Source organism: Lepus europaeus, chromosome 10, assembly GCF_033115175.1.
Source record: "Lepus europaeus isolate LE1 chromosome 10, mLepTim1.pri, whole genome shotgun sequence".
NCBI classification, from domain to species: domain Eukaryota; kingdom Metazoa; phylum Chordata; class Mammalia; order Lagomorpha; family Leporidae; genus Lepus; species Lepus europaeus.
The window spans coordinates 105,063,557-105,084,913 of NC_084836.1; positions in this window are offsets into that span (position 1 = coordinate 105,063,557).

The window sequence follows — 21,357 nt, forward strand, 5'->3', positions numbered from 1 at the left end:
ATGTACTCTCTTGTTTAAGACCTTTTATGTGCTTTTCCACAACATATTTTAATAAGATGGGTCTGCTTATGAGTAGAAGGACGTATACGAGCATAGAGCTGTTCCTCACGGTTGGATAAAGATGGTAGGCTCGAAAGGTAGAAAAATACTCATTGTACAATCAAGGTGGTGGCTACGCATTTACTTCAACTTCTCTGTATCCTCAGAGGTGGAGGCAGAGAGAGTATTTAGACGTCTTCTCCCCACAGTCTTGCATAGTTTGGGTTGGATCAATTCCTGACACCTGTTGTCGCTGTTACTGTGAGAAACAGCCTCCGCAGTCCGCTCAGAGGAGGAGCTCACACGCAGCAGGTGCAGCGAAAGCGAGAGCGGGACTTTATGATCCACCTTGCGCGCCAGGTGCCCTGCAGCCTGCACCCCGGGTGCTTGACAGCCAGTGTTTATTCCCTCCGCAGGTCCTCACTGGCTGAGGCTCCGGGGTCACGATCTTCCTGGCGTTTCCTGCAGCTGCCTTGGCCGCTCTTGACTTCCTGCTTGCCTGAGAGCCTTCCAGGTGCAGGTAACCCAGCTGCTAGGGTAGCTAGTCTCCACGCACCTGCAAACTGTTACGCTAGCTTGTTGTCCACGCCCAGCTAAGCACCTTACTTCCAAAATGAACCAAATGTTTACTTCTCACAGTTCCTGTTGTAATGACGACATCTGATTCTTAGCTGTTTGTATAAATGTGAAGGCCCTTGGCTACTGTATGTTATTTGTTTATTATTTACTTTTTGAATTTTTTATTCATTCTAGAAGCAGAGAGAGAATGCTCTCACCTGCTGGTTCACTCCCCGAACACCTGCAATGGCTGGGACTGGGTTGGGCCAAAGCTAGGAACTCAATCTCCCACATGTGTGGCAGGAACCCGATGACTCGAAGCATGCTGGGATCAGCATCAGCAGGAGCCTGGAGTCAGGAGCTGGAGCCAGGAAAGGAATCCAGGTACTCCAGTGTGGACCTAGGGCTCCTAAGCATTTGGCTAAATGAGCACTCTGGTTTCTGGAATTTAAAGTCTTGTATTGGGGCTGGTGCTATGGCGCAGTGGGTTGAAGCCTTGGCCTGAAGCGCCAGCATCCCATATGGGCGCCGGTTCGAGACCTGGCTGCTCCTCTTCTGATTCAGCTCTCTGCTATGGCCTGAGAAAGCAGTAGAAGATGGTTCAAGTCCTTGGGAACCATGTACCCATGTGGGAGACCCGGAAGAAGCTCCTGGCTTCAGATTGGAGCAGCTCTGGCTGTTGCAGCCATCTGGGGTGAGAACCAGTGGATGGGAGACCTCTCTCTCTGTCTCTACCTCTCTCTGTAACTCTGTCCTTCAAATAAATAAGATAAATCTTTAAAAAAAACCTACAATTTAAAATTGTATTTAAAATTTGTATTATTGATTTTTTAAAAAAGATTTATTTATTTATTTAAAAGTCAGAATTACACAGAGAGAGAAGGAGAGACAGAGAGAGAGAGAGCAAGGTCTTCTATCCATTGGTTCACTTCCCAATTGGCCGCAACGGCTGAAGCTGGGTCTATCTGAAGCCTGGAGCCAGGCGCCCTCTCCCGGTCCCCAGGAGGGTGCAGGGGCCCAAGCACCTGGGCCATCCTCCACTGCCCTCCCAGGCCACAGCAGAGAGCTGGACAAGAATTGGAGTACCTGGACCAGAGCCTGGCCCCCACATGGGATGGCAGTGCCACAGGCAGAGGACCAGCCAAGTGAGCCACGGCGCCGGCTCCCCATTTTTTTCTAATTTTGCTCTCTTCCCAGCACCGGCTTTGAACAGACATCCAGAGTGTCCTGTGGACTTTTAGGAGGCTCAAGCTTTATTACTGGGGCACTGAGCACTTCTATGTGAGCGTGCATTCGAGTCAGCACCATCCAAGGCAGGTGCCAGCCATGAGCTCAGGCTCGCCACCTCTACCCAGAAGGGAAAATGTTCTGGGGGTGATGCTTAGTGCCTCGCTCTAACCATCTCAGGTACAGCTGTGGAAGCCAAAAAGCCCACACCAGCAGGGGTGGGGGGCTTCCGGGTGGCCCACGGGCCATATACCGCCTGGGGAATTGTTTGGTCTGATTCTGCCAGGGCAGTGGCAGATCCATTACATCTACAGCAGGCTAAGTTTTTTTTTTTTGTTTGTTTGTTTTTTGACAGGCAGAGTGGACAGTGAGAGAGAGAGACAGAGAGAAAGGTCTTCCTTTTGCCGTTGGTTCACCCTCCAATGGCCGCCGCGGCCGGCCCACAGCGCTGATCCGAAGGCAGGAGCCAGGTGCTTCTCCTGGTCTCGCATGAGGTGCAGGGCCCAAGGACTTGGGCCATCCTCCACTGCCTTCCTGGACCATAGCAGAGAGCTGGACTGGAAGAGGGGCAACCGGGACAGAATCCGGTGCCCCGACCGGGACTAGAACCCAATGTGCCAGCGCCGCAGGCAGAGGATTAGCCTGTTGAGCCACGGCGCCGGCCTTACAGCAGGCTAATTTTTAAGCTGATCATTCGGTATGGCCTGTGAATGATGTTATAAATCTCCAAACAGCCTTTGGCAGAGAAACGGTTCCCCACCCCGATAGACTTTGGGTTCTGAAAGAGGTGGGTTCAAATCCCAGCTCTGTCCCCTCTGAGGTAGCATATGGTTTTAGAACCACCTCCTCTCTCTGCACCTCAAAATTTCCTTGAAAAACAAAAGGGGACACTATGCATCCAGCATCCAGCGTCTGCTCTCATTTGCCAGCATGGGTGGTGGTGGGAATGGGGCCCGGGAATCTGCATTGCTACTAAGTTCCCTTGCATGCTGAAGCAGGTGAATTGTTGGGGTACTGCTTGTGCACAGCAAGTTGTCTGAAAAGACAGGCCCCAAGCTGCGAACTGGGGCCACTAAGTCCTGGTAGGCTGACTCTTTGTTAAAGGGCAAGATTCTGCCTGTGACTTAAAACAAACATAAATATTTAAAGAAAATCAATCAGGAAACAAAAGTAAATAAAATGGGGAAATGAAAGCCCGCCAAGGCTGGCGGGAATCCTGGTAGGAGCACCATCTGGCGCCTGAGTCCCTGTACGATGTCTTCCTCCCTTGAGGAGGGGCTGTCTCCAGCTGGAGGCCGCCCAGGCGACCCCGCCTGCAGCAGACCCCGGGCAGTCCCTGTGCTGCTCCCCCGGGGACTGTTCCTCCCACCTCTCTCCCCAGTCCTCCCCGCTGGCTCCACTTAGCCCTGATTGCCTTTTGGTTTCTACGTTGGTTTCCAACCACTTGTCCCAGAAAGGGCTTGCCTGGTCTCCGTGTGTGCTGTGCACGCCCAGGGGATGAGAGCGGACAGGAATGCTGGTTGGAGGGTTTGCCGTGGCTGTGAGAAAGTTCTCGAGGCTGGGCGCTTCCCAAAGGGAAGATGTCTATTTAGTCTCTAGTTCTGGAGGCTCAACGTCCAGCATTGGGCAGTGGCTTTGATTTGGCTTGAGGCATCATGGCGGAATCACACACGCGAGCAACCGCGAGGCGAGACAGGGAGCCGGGATCACTTCGGGGAGCGGTGGCCAGGAGCGCAGGGAGGAGCTGGCCTCCCTCTTTCTCTACAACCCTCCCTAAGGAACTAACTGGGGTCCCACGAGGGCTGCACTGATGCCTGCAGATGGCAGGACCCCCAGGACCCCACCTCTTAAAACCGCCACAGTGAGGACGAGCTTCCAGTCCAGGACCTCCAGGGGCCACACTCCAGCCCTCTCCGTAGCTCCTGGCCCATAGCTGACAGAGGGGAGAGAAAGCTCTGTGCTCTCACTGACCTTAGGTGGAATCCAGCACTTCCCTCTCTTGGGAACGTAAGGAACAAGCCGCAGTCTGTCCCGGGCTGTGCCTCATGTGACTTCGTCACCAGTGGAAATCACAAATGCCGCCCGACGGCTGCTGCGGGCACCTCGGGACGTTTTTACACTCATTGCTGCTTCGGAAGTACGTTTGCTACCAAACCTGCTGCTAGGTGTTGCTCTTCATCGCGCTGACAAAGAACCCCATCTACTCCGATAGCATACCTTATTTTATTTTATTGTTTTTTTTGACAGGCACAGTGGACAGTGTGAGAGAGAGACAGAGAGAAAGGTCTTCCTTTGCTGTTGGTTCACCCTCCAATGGCCGCCACAGCTGGTGCGCTGCAGCCGGCGCACTGCACTGATCCGAAGCCAGGAGCCAGGCGCTTCCTCCTGGTCTCCCATGCGGGCGCAGGGCCCAAGCACTTGGACCATCCTCCACTGCACTCCCGGGCCACAGCAGAGAGCTGGCCTGGAAGAGGGGGAACCGGGACAGAATCCGGCACCCCGACCGGGACTAGAACCTGGTGTGCCGGCGCCGCAAGGCGGAGGATTAGCCTATTGAGCCGCGACGCCGGCCCCGATAGCATACCTTATAATAGATAGTTTGGAAAGTGTACTTCAATGTCATTGGCTCCCTTTGGAATCCTGTTGTTTTATCCTATGTGTTACAAACAGTACCTGAGAAGGGAGCCGCGGCTGCACCTGTGACACAGAAGAGGCTCCTCAGCCCTGGCCCAGCCAGGCTCTTCCACAGGCTGGCTTGGGAAGTGTCCTGTGAGTGGGGGTGGCAGTGCGCTGGGAGGGGGCATTTGCTGGAGGGAAAAGGAGGCTCCTCCTGGGAAAGATCTTGACTCTTTAAGAAAAAAGAGAAACAGAGACAGAGAGAGCCCCATCCTCTGGCTTATCTTCCCCCCCACCAAATGCCCACCACAGTCAAGGCTGGGCCAGGAGCTGGGGACCCAATCCGGGCTCCCACCTAAGTGGCAGGGATCCAACTACTTGAGCCATCTTCTGCTCCCAGGGCCTACATCAGCAGGAAGCTGGAGTCAGGAGCAGAGCTGCCACTCCCACCCAGGCACTCCAACAGGGGATGCAGTGTCCCAAGCACCGAACAACCACTTCTTCCTGACTCTTGAAACAAAAGGAGGACATGCTAAGAGTCTGCAAAAAGTTCATGGAAAATGTGTATTAGGAGAAAAAGTATACATGGATTTTTTTTTTTTTTTGGTATTTATTTGGGGTTGGGGAGAATCTTCCATCCTCTGATCTGTTGTTTCATTACCCAAATGGCTGCAACAGCCAGGTGTGGGCCAGGTTGAAGCCAGGAGGCCAGAGCCGGGACTCCATCCGGGTCTCCCACAGGTGTCAGGGACTCAGGACCTTGGGCCGTTGTCCTCTGCCTCCCCAGGTGCAGTAGCAGGAAGTTGGCTGGGAAGCAGAACAGCCAAGACTTAACCAGCTCTCTTGATCTGGGATGTTGGTGTTGCAAGCAGCGGCTTAATCCATTGTTCCACAACTCCAGCCCCTGCGTGGATTTCAGAACAATTCTTTTTTCACCAAAATAAACATAGCTTTTCCTTTCATTTTTCCACAAACTTTTTGGAATGCTCTGTACCTTCCTCTTCTGCTCCTTGGTGTCTGAGCTGCGAGGTGGGGATTCCTCTACCACTGGGCATCCTTGAGCAGAGTTGCTGACCTGCTTGTGATGGCACAGATGACCCAGGGCCAAAGCCTGGGTCTCCAAGGATGCAGGTGATCTGGCAGCTTAGCCAGACACAGAACCGCCCACCTCTGCCACCTGTCACTAAACCCCTGACAGTCAGGGCACCTTCTCTAGTCCACCATGCCTTGTTCCTCCTTGTTTTCCGTGCTTGGTCCTCACTATCACCAAGGTGACCCAGAGACAAGCCAGCCCCTTCTTCCATCTGATGCTTATTTCGATCGATCACATCATCTCTTCCCAGGTTAGACTTCAGGTGCTTCAAATAGGCTCCAGGGCCATGGTTTTGGGGACTTTATTGACCCTAACACGTGTGTCTGTCAAGGATGGTGGCTCGAAGACTTTAGTGCGCATCCAGATCACGCTGATGCTGGGTAACACGGCCCACGTAAAACGCAAACTTCCGGGCCTCACTCAGAGTCTCTGATTCAGCAGGACACTGTGCTGATGCTGCTAGTCTTGGGGACCACAGTTAGAGACCCACTTGTCCAGCAGCCTACAAAAACCCAGTTCCTTAGGGCTGGTATTCTAGTGCAGCAGGCCGGGCTGCCACTTGCGACGCCAACCTCCCACGCTGGAGTGCTGGCTCAAGTCCCAGCTTCTGACCCAGCCTCCTGCTAACGCCCCTGGAAAGACGGTGGAAGATGGCCCAAGTGCGTGGAGAGCAGGATGGAGTTCCAGGCATCTATCTTTGGTCTGGCCCAGCCCTGGCTATTGCAGCCACTTGGGGAGTCAGTGAACAGGGAGCTCTCTCTCTCTCTCTCTCTGTGTTTCTCTCTCTGTCACTCTGCCTTTCAAATATATAAATACAACTTTAAAACACACACACACACACACACAGAGAGTCCCCCACAATGAAGCACTACTCCAGGTAAGCAGAGCAGAACTAACACCTTCCTCGCTATCAGCAGCACGCTCCTGTTGTCACAGCCGGTTGCAAACTTGCAGTCTCATGCTGTTGAACTTGTTTCATGCCCAGAACTCTCCAACCCTTTCCCAGTTCTACAGATGGGGAGAATCACTGTGAAGTGCTTGCTGAATGCTGAGTGCATCAGAGAGTTTGACGTGCTAATCCGCACAACACCTCTCGACACGGCAATGATCTGTGTCTGAGGATACTTGTGCTTAGAGGAACAAAGGAAAAACGCCTCACCGAGGCACACGGTTGGTTAAAAATTCAGGGCCGAGGATTTGAGTGTGGCTGCAGACCGCCACCGGGAGACACTCGTCCAGCTTCACGGTGTCTCTCAGTCTGCTGTCACATTTACCGGATTGTGCTTCCTCCAGCTCGTTTCTCTTTCTTGGCCACAAGGTCATCACATGAAACTGTAGGCAAATGCGCCAGGTTTCTTGAACCCTCAACATCACCTGCCTCTACAACCCAAGCCCACCCAGGGGGCCAGGCTCGCTGAGTCACATGTGGAGCCACAGGAATTGGGTGTCTGAAAGTGTTCACTGTGGGGGTATTTGAATAAAGCCATCTTCTAGGCAGAGGCCGCATAAATGGTCCAATTTAACATGCAAACGCACCACACGTGACTTAGGAGGCACTGGGGCTGTGCTGTTCTAGCTGTAGCTGTGGTGATTCAGCCCATCGCTTTATGGTAGTAATTTGGTAAGCAACCCTGTTGTTAAATAGCCCTTTGTCTTCCTGCCTCATCCTTTTCCACATTACAGGTTTCAAGCTTTCCTGAAGACTCTGATTAGTGGACAATGAATCCTTGAATAAGGGTAGCTGCAAAAGGACTCCATCTAAATGTTAGAGAAGCTTTTACATTCATCACTTCTTATCTTTTTCATGGAGGTCTTGCATTTATTATAAATATAGTGACTCAGTTTATTCCTGGTAGTACTTTTCGCATTCTGTTCTGTTTTTCCTGATATTAACATTGTTAGGTCACCTTTGTTTGGTTGTTTGTTGTTTGCCTGGGATATCTTTTTCTCTTTTTAACATTTGCTGAGTCACTGTCTTATGTCTATTTCATTCCCAGCTCATAGTGAATTTGGAGTTCTTAAAAGGAAAATCTCATCTGATAGTCTCTATTTTTAATAGGTAAGTCTGATCCATTTATGTTTATTGTGATTGCTGATTTACGTAGATCCATTTTCTGCCATAGTATTGTAGGTGTGCATTTTCTATTACCATGAGATTTTGAAGGGGGTGAGGCGAACATGGTTAAATTTTTTTTCTTGACTTTTGGAGAACAGATTTTTTTTTCTTATTTTTAACCACCCTACCCCTTTTCTTTCTTGTGGATTTGAATGCCACAAATCACATTCCTTTAAGAGGTTTTGCTGTTATTTTTAACAGTTTCTTAAACATGTATGTTCCTAACAGTGTAAAGTTACTCAGTGTCTCTATTTTCCTGTCAACAAGGCAACCTCTTGAACACAAAGTAACCGCCGATTAAGCTAACCCACCCCGTCTTCCTTGCCATTGTGTGGAATTTCAATTCACAGCAATGAATATTTGTACAGTCAGAAATTAGTCAGATGTACCAATATGTTTGAACAGTTTCTATACTTAGTGCTCTCCTTTAAGGTTTCCTTCTGCTTTGTAACCCTTTCAGTGAGGGTCCCAGTGTTGAGCTCCTTTCAACTATGAAAGTCTGAAAATGTCACATTTGCCTCCATCATTTATCTGTTTACTGGGGCGGGTCCATAGATATTTCTCCCTTGGCATAATCAGGATATATGTCATCCTTTGCTGCTAATGAGAAATTTGCTATCAGTTCAATTGATATTCCTTAGTTGGCAATTTGTCTTTATTCTCTTGCAATTCTTGAGATTTAGCTCTTTATTTATTTATTTATTTATTTATTTTGACAGGCAGAGTGGATAGTGAGAGAGAGAGACAGAGACAGAGAGAAAGGTCTTCCTTTTTGCCATTGGTTCACCCTCCAATGGCCGCTGCAGCCGGCGCATCACACTGATCCGAAGCTTGGAGCCAGGTGCTTCTCCTGGTCTCCCATGCGGGTGCAGGGCCCAAGCACTTGGGCCATCCTCCACTGCCTTCCCGGGCCATAGCAGAGAGATGGCCTGGAAGAGGGGCAACCGGGATAGAGTCTGGCGCCCCGACTGGGACTAGAACCCGGTGTCCTGGCGCCGCAAGGCGGAGGATTAGCCTGTTGAGCCACGGCGCCAGCCAGCTCTTTATTCTTGACATTCTGTCCTATCATTGCAATGTTCTCATTGATACTTTAAATTTTTAGAAGTTATTTTATTAATTTACCTAAAAGACAGAACTCCCATCAACTGGCTAACTCTCCAAATGCCCGCAATGTCTGGGGTTGGATCAGGCTGAAGCTGGGTCTCCTGTGTGGTGGCAGGGACCCAGCCAGTTGAGCCAGCACCTGCTGCCTCCCAGGGTGTACAGTAACAGGAAGCTGGAATCAGGAGCAGAGCTAGGACTCAAACCCAGGTACCTAGGTATGGGATGCAGGTGTCCCAAGCAGCATCTTGGTTGCTAGTCCCAATGCCCATGCCTGGTTTATATTTTCCATATGAGAGTTTCCTTTTATCTCAGTTGTAACCCCTTGAACCTTACATCATTGCATCTTTCTGGGATTTCTATTACAAACACAGACGAGACCTTGAGTCTGCAGACCATTCTTCACTATCTTTCACATCTGCTGCTTCTTGAGCTCTCTGTGCAGCTTTCGCTTTCCTGAATTACTCAGGAACATCTGTTAGTTCACCAATCTTCTCTTCAACTGTGTCTTTTCCCCCTAATGTTAACAAGAACTTGGACTACTTTCATAAGAGCCCCTGGCGCTCTCTGGCCAGGAGCCTCTGGGGCAGGGGCTGCCTGAGCCGTCCGAGGGTTAGGAGGCGGCTCTGCCATCCAGCCTGCGGCTTTCCGGCCAGGAGCCTCTCCCGCTGGAGCCTTCGGGCTGCCTCGGCCACCTTTTCTTGCTGGAACCTGAGCTCAGGAGCTGCTGCAGCAGGCACAGCCCTTGGAAGCTCCTTAATCTCGTTCTTGATTATTCTGCTCCTCGTTTTCTTTATCTTCATGACTACAAAACATGACAGAGCAAAATCCTTTAGCTTAGCTTCCCTTTCTCTGGCTTCAGTCTTCTCGAACCATTTGTGGTTGCCCGTTTTGTATTGCTGCCGGCCTTCTTCTGGGCTTTCCGGCGTCTTTCCGGCGGGCTCCGTGTGGATGCTGAAGAAGGAAGCCAGCTGCGTGCACACAAAACGCACTGCCTGTCTTCTTCCCCAGCGCAGGGTCTAACAACCAAAGCCCCCTTCTGATCAACGACAGCTACACATGCGACCAGTTGCTGGCACGCGGCCCAAGGGAGGGGTCACCCAGCCACCCCCATGAAGCACACTGCAGCCTGGCCGGCCTTGAGATGTCACTTCTTCTCCACTTGGCCTTGTTTCTCTGTTCCAAACAGAAGTTGACTGTGTTTCTGAGTGTGGGCTTCATGTGTTTAAGAAATAAGGAAGTCTCTCCCTTTTTAAAAAAAAGATTTATTTTTATTTATTTGAAAGGCAGAGTTACAGAGAGAGGTAGAAACAGAGAGAGAAGTCTTCCATCCGCTGGTTCACTCCCCAAATGGCTTCAATGGCTGGAGCTGAGCTGGTCCGAAATCAGGAGCCAGGAGCTTCTTCTGGATCTCCCACGTGGGTGCAGGGGCCCAAGGACTTGGGCCATCTTCTACTGCTTTCCCAGGCCATAGCAGAGAGCTCGATCAGAAGAGAAGTAGCTGGGAATCGAACTGGCTCCCATATGGGATGCCGGCACTTCAGACTGGGGCTATAACCCGCTGTGCCACAGCATTGGCCCTGGAAGTATCTCTTACAGTGCATACACTGGGATTATTGTTCTCCATTCATTCAAGGACATTATTTTTTAAAATATTCATCTATTTGTGAGACAGAAGAGCTCCCATCCACTGATTCACTCTCCAGCCTCCTGCAACAGCTCCTGCTGGGGCTGAAGCCGGGAAAGGGACTCAGTGAAGGTTTCCTCTGTGGTGGAAGGAGCCCGATCACTTGAGCCACCATCTGCTGCCCCCCAGGGCGTGCGTCAGCAGGAAACCGGAGTCAGGAGCAGAGCCAGGCCTGGAACCCATGCAGGCTTCTTAACCACAAGGCCAATTGCCTTCCCCAACACAATTCTTTGTTACCTCGATTTTATTGAAGTATAATTTATATACAGGGGGCTGGCACTGCGGTGCAGTGGGTTAAAGCCCCAGTCTGCAGTGCCAGCATCCCATATGGGCGCCAGTTCAAGTCCCAGCTGCTCCATGTCTGACCCAGCTCTCTGCGATGGCCTGGGGAAGTAGCAGATGATCCAAGTCTCTGGGTCCCTGCACCAGCATAGGGGACCTGGAGGAAGCTCCTGGCTCCTGGCTTCAGATCAGTGCAGCTCTGGCCGTTGCGACCAGTTGGGGAGTGAACCAGTGGATGGAAGACCTCTCTCTCGCTCTCTGCCTCTGCCTTCTGTAACTCTTTTGAATAAATAAAAATTTAAAAATTTATAGACAGTAAAATTGCCAACTGAAGAGTCTGCTTCGCTGAGTCTTGGTAAACACAGTCGCATCACTGCCATTCCAGTTGAGAAAGGAGCGTTTTCTTCCCTCCCCCAAACTTCTGTGCTCTGTGCACTCAGGTCCCTCCTCCACCCAAGCCCAGGAAGCCACCGATCTCTTTCTGTCCACCAGTTTGCAACCCCTTTGAATGGAAGCCTGAGGTGTGTGCTCTGGGTCTGGTATTTTCCATCAGCGTAGAGATTTTGAGATTCATCCGTGTTGTTGGGTCTATCCACAGTACCTTCCTGTTTGAGTAGAATTTTAATGCACACTGTATTGCAATTTGCTTATTCCTTCAACCATCAGTAGGACATTTGAATTGTGCCTGGGTTGGGACTGTTATGTATTGCCTGCTATGAGCATCTGTGTGAACACGTTTGCATTTCTGCTGTGTGGTTGCTGGGCAGCACGGTAAGTGAACATTTAACTTTCTAAGAAACTTCCAGACGGTTTTTCAAAGCAGCTGTCCCATTTTGCATCCCCATCTGCAATGTATGAGAGCTTCGGCTGAGGAGCTGAGGTTATTTTTAAAGCCTATGCTCGATGCCATGTCCACTGGAGAGGACTATAAAAACACTTCCGGATAAAATGCCAGCAGTGGTAATGAGGGCTGCATGTGGCCGGTCTCCTGCTGTCTCCCCAAGGCCCGGCACCCACTCAATAAACGAATCAATGAATAAAAGATTTGTTTCTGGCAGGCACTAACAGTTTATAAAGGCTGGGCCAAAGCTTGGACCTCTGCACCTTACTTAATCAATGGACTCTTTGGGGTCCCTGCTCTCTCCTTCCCCAATGTTCACAGATGCTTTGCTTCTGAACTAGTTGGCCTTCTACCTCGTTACCACACTATGTACCAGCTCTCAGCCTTGCGTCTCTTCATGCCTCTCACCGGGTCTGCAGTTCAGTAAGAAGTGGGAAAAGAGGAAGGAAGAACGCACGGCCTCTGGTTCAGGATTCACCCCGCCATAGCATTACCACTTCCGCTCATCTACGGAAGCCAGGATGTAGTCACATGGCCATCTCGAGCTGCCAGGGGAACTGGGAGATGCTGCCTCGATTCTGCCCAGCTAGATGCCTAGATAAGTCCCGGGGTTCTTCTGCTTTGAAGAGGGGAGGATAGGTACTGGACGACATTGTGGAGGTTCCAGTCTCAGCCAGATGTAGTCCTGAGCTGCTCCAGGCACTTGGAGCAATACGCTATGTAATTCAGAACACATTTGTGCCTCGGCTTCAGGAAGAACCCTCTCAATCCATACACGAAAGAAAGTCAGGGTGCTGGGGACCAGAGGTGTCTCAGCGCCTCCCGTGCCTGTTTCTAGACTCTCAGGCCAGCTACCTTGACTCCTCCCTCCCGGTTGTCTGATGGGGCAGCTGGAGGATGGTGCATTCAAAGAAGGGGGAGGTGATGATGTGACTGATAGATGGTCACACACTCCCCCCTCTGGGACCTGAGTAGCTGCCTCCTGGGCCACCTAAGGGAGCTCTAGTGGGTCCTAGTGTTGGCTTGGGTGCAGAGAGCTGGGTCCAATTGGCTTCCCTTCCCACAACCTCTTACATTTGGTCCCAGGAAGTGTATCTGCTTACAGGGTGAAGAATATGTCCCAGAGCCGCGTGTCTGATACATAGTCAGTAGCCACACATATCTATTTAAATGTAAATCGCTAAAATAAAACACAACATCGAGTTCACCAGTTACACTGGCCTTTTTCCGAGTGCCCAGTAGAACACATGGTGGTGGGCCGGCGCCGTGGCTCAACAGGCTAATTCTCCGCCTAGCGGCCCCGGCACACCAGATTCTAGTCCCGGTTGGGGCGCCAGATTCTGTCCTGGTTGCCCCTCTTCCAGGCCAGCTCTCTGCTGTGGCCAGGGAGTGCAGTGGAGGATGGCCCAAGTGCTTGGGCCCTGCACCCCATGGGAGACCAGGAGAAGCACCTGGCTCCTGCCTTCAGATCAGTGCAGTGCGCCGGCCACGGTGGCCATTGGAGGGTGAACCAACTGCAAAGGAAGACCTTTCTCCCTGTCTCTCTCACTGCCCACTCTGCCTGTCAAAAAACAAACAAACAAACAAAAAAAAAAACAACACAAAACAAAAACACATGGTGGTGGTTACTATGCCGCATAGCACAAACCTAACACCTTCCCATCCTCAGAGAACTTTCTGTTGGACTGCAGTACCTGCAGAGGAAACCCATCGAAGGCTGTATTGGCAGAGGCAGAGCACCAAGAGAGAGGGAAGTGATGGGGAGATTACTCCGCACCAGGCAGACCCACATCGTGGCTGATGGCTCTGAGAGAGGCATGCACACAGGCGAGGGTGGCCAGCACATGGAGGGAGCCCGAAATAACGCATCTGTTCCAGGAGGTCTCAGTAGGGCCTCCTCCAGAAGCCGATGCTGGGGCAGAGGTGCGATGGGGGAAGAGACGCTGGGAGGCACCGGGATGGGGTGGGGAAATGAGCCAGGGAAAGGTGTGTGGTCTGGCAATTTACACCACCGTGTGCACACGGGACTCAGTCCCACTGGGGGCTCTGGAGCCAGCGTGGAATGCACACCTCAAAGTTACCCTGCCCAGGGGCGTGGGGAGATGGGCTTTTTAGATATCAACGTTCATCAGTCATTGGCTGAGGGCTGCTCCCAAGTGCTGCTCAATCCGCCAGGACTTCTGGCTGCCAGGTGTGGAGACAGAAGGTCTTTCTCACCTGTATCGGGCAAAGAAGTCAAACATGGAGCAGCTGGGGCTTGGTTGGAGCACAATGAAGTGATGAGACTTGAGGAATGTGGGGAAGGCATTCAGTACTGTCGGCCTCCTCAAAGGATGAGGACGAACATCCTCAACTTCCAGCTCATCACACACACACACACACACACACAGAGTCATACCCTTCACCACACACACACACACAGTCATACCCCTCATCACACACACACACACACACGTAGTCATACCCCTCATCACACACACACACACACACACGTAGTCATACCCCTCATCACACACACATAGTCACACCTCTCATCACACACACGTAGTCACACCCCTCATCATACACACACACAGTCATACCCCTCATCACACACACACACAGTCACACCCCTCATCATACACAAACACACAGTCATACCCCTCATCACACACACACACACAGTCATACCCCTCATCACACACACACACACACACGTAGTCATAACCCTCATCACACACACATAGTCACACCTCTCATCACACACACATAGTCACACCTCTCATCACACACACAGTCACACCCCTCATCACACACACACAGTCATACCTCTCATCTCACACACACACAGTCACACCCCTCATCACACACACACACAGTCACACCCCTCATCACACACACACACAGTCACACCCCTCATCACACACAGTCATACCCCTCATCACACATACACACACACACAGTCATACCTCTCATCTCACACACACACAGTCACACCCTGCATCATACACACACAGTCACGCCCCTCATCACACGCACACACAGTCACACCCCTCATCATACACACACACACAGTCATACCCCTCATCACACACACACACACAGTCACACCCCTCATCTCACACACACAGTCACACCCCTCATCACACACACATGCACACACACACATCCCCACTGTGGCACAACTCTCACACTAGCCTCTTCCTTTTCCTCAGATGCATCCTGCTTCCTCCCACCGCAGGACCTTTGCGTACTGCTCTGGATGTCTGACCATGCTTCTGCTGTTTCCTTTCCCCTTCCATGTAGCTAAATGTGACATTTTCTTCAGATCTTGGCTGAGCTGTGCCTTCCTCTGGACTGCCCCACCCCAGGACAAATCAAGTCCTCCTGTGTGCCCTGTCAGTGTCATTATACATTGTGAGGTGAGCTGGTTGACGGTGTCTTCCCCGTCAGACTGAGGAAGTGATCTTGCGTGTCTTGCTCACAATGACACAGTAGATGCTCATGAAATGTAAGCTGAACGAGCAAGTGAATGAAAGAATGAGTGCCAGTGTGATGGATAAGGTCCCCAGTAGCCAGAGAGGGAATTGAACAGCTAAAGATCCCAGGCAGAGGAGGAGGCTAATTAGCAATTCATTAGGATCCATTTTCAGGTCTATCCTCAATGCTAATCGCTTGTTTGTATAAAACAGGAAGTTCTGCACTCATTAACTCCATTAGTGGATGAAAATCTTTCTGGGGAAGTCTGGCCTCCCACACTGGGATGTCAACTCAAGGACTGCACCCGCCTCCCCGTGGTGCACACTGCATAGAAGTCAGTCTAGCAGGTGCCCACAAACTGGCAATACCCTGGGCTAGGACACTGTCTTTTTTTTAAGATTTATTTATTTATCTGAGAGGCACAGTTACAGACAGAGAGAGGGAGAGACAGAGAGAAAGGTCTTCCATCTGCTGTTTCATTCCCCAAATGGCCATTAATGGCCAGAGTTAGGCCAATCTGAAGTCAGGAGCCAGGAGCTTCTGGGTCTTTCATGTGGTGCGGGGGCCCAGGCACTTGGACCATCTTCCACTGCTTTCCCAGATGCGTTAGCAGGAAGCTGGATCAAAAGCAGAACAGCTGGGGTTTGACCTGGCACTCTGATTGGGTTACCAGTGTTGCAAGTGACGACTTAATCTGCTGTGCCACAATGCTGGCCCTTGTGTTGCCATTTATACCTCTGAAGATCCTCATCTTCATTGTGGCTGTTGACTCCTACACAGCCCTTCCCTGGGACCTACAAGCACCCCCAAGTCTAGCACTTCTAGTCCTCAGCATGCTCTCAGGGAGTCATTGTTTTATTCCCATTATCTTCAGGGTCAGAACAATGACGTCACAGTGGGGGCAGGATTTGAATCCATGCCATCTGTCTCCAGAGCCCATGCTCTTTTTTTTTTTTTAAAGATTTATTTATTTATTTGAAAGTCAGAGTTACACAGAGAAAGGAGAGGCAGAGAGAGAGAGAGAGAGAGAGAGAGAGAGAGAGAGAGAGAAAGAGCACTCTTCCATCCGCTGGTTCACTCCCCAATTGGCACAATGCCCGGAGCTGTGCTGATCCGAGGCCAAGAGCCAGGAGCTTCTTCCAGGTCTCCCTCACGGGTGCATGGGCCCAAAGACTTGAGCCATCTTCTACTGCTTTCCCAGGCCATCACAGAGAATTGGATCAGAAGTAGAGCAGCTGGGTCTCGAACTGGCGCCCATATGGGATGCCAGAGCTTCAGGCCAGGGTGTTAACCCGCTGCTTTTAAAGATTTATTTATTTATTTGACATTCAGAGTTACACAGGCAGAGAGAGAGAGACAGAGAGAGAGATAGGTCTTCCATCTGCTGGTTCACTCCTCAGATGGCCACAATGGTCGGAGCTGTGTTGATCCGAGGCCAGGAGCCAGGAGCTTCTTCCAAGTCTCCCACACGAGTGCAGGGTCCCAAGGACTTGGGCCATCTTCTACTGCTTTCCCAGGCCATAGCAGAGAGCTGGATCAGAAGTGGAGCAGCCAGGTCTTGAACCGTCGCCCATATGGGATGCCAGCACTGTAGGCAGAGGCTTAACCTACTACGCCACAGCGCCAGCCCCAAAATGGCTACTTAAGTTTCCAACGAGCAGGTTTGGGATCCTGACCCATAAACCCTGATGTAACTGACCATGCAATGCTAGTAACAGCATGTCCATATTCTGACTGCTCTGTCACTGGCCATGTTATCCTGACTATGAAGGGAGTGGCAAGCCTGGGCCCTGTCCAAGGTGCTGAAGGTGCCCCTTCCTCAACGAACACGCTGCATGCCCCAAGCAGGGCTGCTCGGGCAACAGGGGCCGAGGGTGGCACTCAGTGCCAGCACTAAGTGAGGGCCCTGCATTCAGCCTACCATTAAGAAAACCCCCTAGGCGCAAATGGAGAAAACCCCTGGGTCTCTAATGCCAAGTGTGGGTTTTCCATATAACTAGAGACTGACACATGTCTTCTATCCTAATGACAACCTAATTTTTTTTTGGCGTCAGTGAATAAGTAATGCCTGTGCATATATAGTTAAAACATGTGAGGAATCCAGAGAGTACTTTGTCAAGATGCCACACTGATCCTCCTGCCACCTGGATGTCCTCTAAAGAGGACACAATCCCCTCCCCCATAGAGTAGCGTTCTGTGGGTCTTTTTTTTCAATAATAGATCTTGGAGTTATAGGCAGAGAAGAACCTCATTCTTCGGCCAGGCTGCGTGGGATACTACACATGTTTGTGAGGCACTTATTTAACCAGTCCTCTCTGGATGGACGTTTAGGTTGATTCTGATCTTTTATTAATGCAAACAATGCATCAATGAATACTTTATTCAGCGTCTTTGCACACAGGCAAGTAACTGCCTCAAAGCAGAATTGCTGAGTCAAAGGCTGTGTGCATTTAAAACTCAGAGCTACTGCTGCTTATTCTTTTAAAATGCTGCACAGGGCTGGGTATTTGGTGCAGCAATAGGGACATCACTGGGACACCCACCTCGTATCAAAGTGCCTGGATTCAAACCTGGCTCTGCTTGAGATCCCAACTTCCTGTGGATATGCACCCTGGGGGGCAGCAGGTGATGCCTCAGTATTTGGGCTCCCACCACTGATGTGGGAAACCTGGATGGAGTTCCTAGCTCCTGGCTTTGGCCTGACCCAACTCTGGCTTTTATGGGTATTGGGGTAGTGAGTCAGTGGATACAAGAGCTGTCTGTCTCAAATACTAAAATTAAATACATAGATATTTCATGAGAAAAATAAAATGTTGCAGAGTGTTCTGTTAACATGGAGGTACCATAATTCATTTAACCAAAATCTCCCTCCTTCTCTCCCTCCCCTCACCAACCCCATCTCTCTCTTTCCTTTATTCTGCATTTACTTTTAGGAAATAGTCAAGAGCAACACCATCTCATGACCTTTGACCTATATGGGGTTTCCATATTGAGGGGGATGCGGGTGGGTGTTCAGTCTCTTCTGGATGGATGGGTAAGTCCGGTAATGAGGTTACTTCCAGTATTTTGCTTCCAGTCTTTGAAATATTAACGAGATTATTGAGCGTACGTAATGCCTGGCACATTTTGGGCATTTGGTATCCATGAGTTTTGTGAATCAGTGCCTGCCTCTGTGTGTGTGTGTGTGTGTGTACACCGTGGTGTGCCCGTGTTGAGTAATAAGTATGCAGAGGCAGAGCTGCTGGTCAAGCTTTGTACACTTATTGACTTTAAAAAGATCTTTATTAGTGAGAGAAAGAGAGAGAGAAATATTCCATCCAATGGTTCAGTCCTCAGATGGCTGCAACTGCCAGGCCTGGCCCAAGCTGAAGCCAGGAGATAGAAGCTTCTTTCCAGGTCTCCCATATGGGTAACAGGGACTCAAGTGCTTGGGCCGTCTTTTGCTGCTTTCCCAGGACCATTAGTAGAGAGCTGGATCGGAAGTGGAGCAGCCAGGATTCCAACGGGCCCTCTGATATTGGATGCCAGCACCAAAAGTGGCGGTTTACCCTGCTGCACCCCACGCCAGCCCTGGTGCGTGCATTTACCCTGGATGACACTGCCCAGTTGCCTGCAAGGGGTTTGTCACTGTCTCCTTGCCTCTTTCCCCACATCCTTGCTGATAGTGTAGTACCAATGCACAGATGTCTCAGGAGGTGGAATGATGCTTGGAGACGGATGGGCTCAAAAACTTCATGGAGCAAACAGGGAACCTGAAGCCTGGGGAGGGGAAGGGAGCACCCAGGGGGCACCTGTGTGAGGTGTGCGCCAATGGATTCCCATTTCTGTCCTCTCTGGCCTTCTCCAGAGAACTGGGCCAGCGTCCAGGGCGGAATGTGTGAGCAGGTCAGGTGTGGTGCCTATGAGAAAGATTGGAGCGGGAACCCCTGGCGGCCTGGGGTGCACACCTGCGCCTCAGGGAATGCAGCTCGTCTTATTTCAAGAAGAAACTTCTGACTCTCCCTCTTCCCCCGGCCATCTTTTCCTTTGGAAACAGCCCCAGAGAGTGTGAGAGGCGTTTTCCTTACTCCTGAGCCTGCCTGTGTGGGAGGCAGCTGAGGACGTGAGGGTACTGATTGAGAGAGCAGGTTGAGACCCAGGAGCTGCTGTGCAGAAAGAATGGCAAATTACAGAAGGGGGTGGCGGTGGCAGCCAGTGCTTTTTAACCCTTTCCTCTGCGAAAGCCGACAGCCCACGGTGCCAGGACAAAGCTGCCTGGGGAGGCGTCCCCACAGTGGGGCTGGAGGAGGGCACCACTCCCGCTCTGTCCTTTGCAGTCAGGCTCTGTGCTCCGGGTAAAACTGCCGGAAAAGGGAGAGCAGCTCCTAATCTGGGCGATGATTCCTGGGGGAAATCAGGCTGCTTTCAAGCGTAATTTGAAAAGCCGCTCCTCCAAACTTCAGCGGGGGTGGGGCCGGGGTGCAGAGGGAAGAAAGCCATTTATAAAGCCATCAGCGCTGCCATCGACGCTGCGACAGAGTCCCCCATCACTCAGAACGGTTTTCCGAGATTTGGACTCCGTTCCTTGCTCTGCAGGAAGAGGTGGTGTGGGGAGTTGGCTTCCGCTCAAGCCTGCCGCAGAGGACTGGGGCAAGCCGCACAAAGGGAGCGGAGCAGGACCCTGCGCTGTCCATCACCGCGGGAGTTGTGGAAAAGCACTCCTGGACTCTCCGGAGAGCCGAGGAGGCCTCATCAGAGGTTCCATTCACCTCACTTCCTACTTTTACATTTTAAAGCACATATTTATGGGCCCCGGCTTGCCCGTGAACCACGGCATGGCAAACAGTGTGGGGCTGATGGAAGAGGCCCATTTCGCTCATCCTGGGACTTTCAGAAACACAATCTCGTTCGCCAGTCTCTCTCCCGGTGTCTCCTAGGCCGCCACGAGACGAATGGGCCCCAAATGCTGCTTTCAGTGCGCGACTCACCTGCTCAGGGGCTTCCAAGGACACTTTTAGATCTGCACACCGGCATTCAAGGCTCTCCATAAACGCGGCCTCAGCACCCCACCCCCCTAACCTAACCCACACCCTCCCAGACTGGCCACGGGTGCGGGTGGTGAGTGCCTGCGGCTTCGGAACCCTCCCTGTACTGGCATCTCTCTCCCTTGTAGCCTGATACAGCTTCTCCCTGGGGGACATCACACATCCCCAGCCCCCTCCACGTGCTGGTTGACCCCTTGCCTCCAGGCCTGCCCATGACAACGCCCTGGATCAGGGCTTGGCAAACTGAGCCTGACGGAGGGCAAAGGAAGGAGGGAGGGAGGGAGAAATTATTGTGAAGTCTTTGAGTGAAAAATGATTTTGACACTTTTTTAAAAGCTTGTAAAAACAATGGAAGAGAAACCCCAGAAGGTGCCCCAGACCATGGCCTGCAAATCCTAACAGATTCGCGACCCGCCCTTCCGAGAGTTTGTGACCTGTGTGGGAGCCCAGCGTGGCGCTGGGCTGAGGGCGAATCCTGAGACTTCAGCTGGAGCTGTTTGTTCCGCTGGAAAATGGAAGCCTCAGCCATGGAGGCCTCGCTGACAGTTTACAGAGGGGCTGTCGGGGCATGGGGAAAGCACGGTCAAAAGGAGGCAGGCTGTGGACTTGGGCCTGCAGGGCCTCTTGGGTTCTGGGTGCCGCTGAGACAGCTCCTTCTGGAGCGGGCTTTGGGTAGTGATTAAGCTGCCACTTGGATGTCCGCGTCCCTACGGGAGTGCCTGGGTTTATGGGCTCTGCTTCTGATTCCAGCTTCCTGCCAGTGCGCACTTTGGGAGGCAGCAGGTGATGACTCAAGTAGTTTGGACCCTGCCGTCCATGTGGGAGACCCAGAGAGAGTTCCAGGCTCCCGACTCCAGCCTGGCCTGTCCCTGACTGTTGTAGGCTTGGAGGGAGTGAACTAAGAGATGGAAGATACCTCCCAATCACTCCTTCTCTTGGTCATTCAAATAAATAAAAAAAAATCTTAAAAACAAAAAAGAGAGAAACTAACCTCAGTTTGATGCACTCCAGCTCTCCGTGTTCTTTCCACAACGCAGTGTCCCCTAGGGCCCAGAGCCCACCTTTCTCCAGCCACCTTCACAGGAAGCCCTGGACCCAGCACTGACCTTCCTAGATCTCCAGAGACCACCTTTACTGCCTGCAGATCCCAGCTCCAACGTCTCCGCCTGAAATCCTGGTCCTCTCCATACCCCTCACTGCAGCGCTCCAAGCGCCAGTGCGCCCTGCAGCAGGGGGAACACCGGTGTCGCAGTAGCGAGTTTCAGCAGGGAAAGGAGCCCTCTGCAATGCCCGAGTTAACAAGGACCAGGCTGA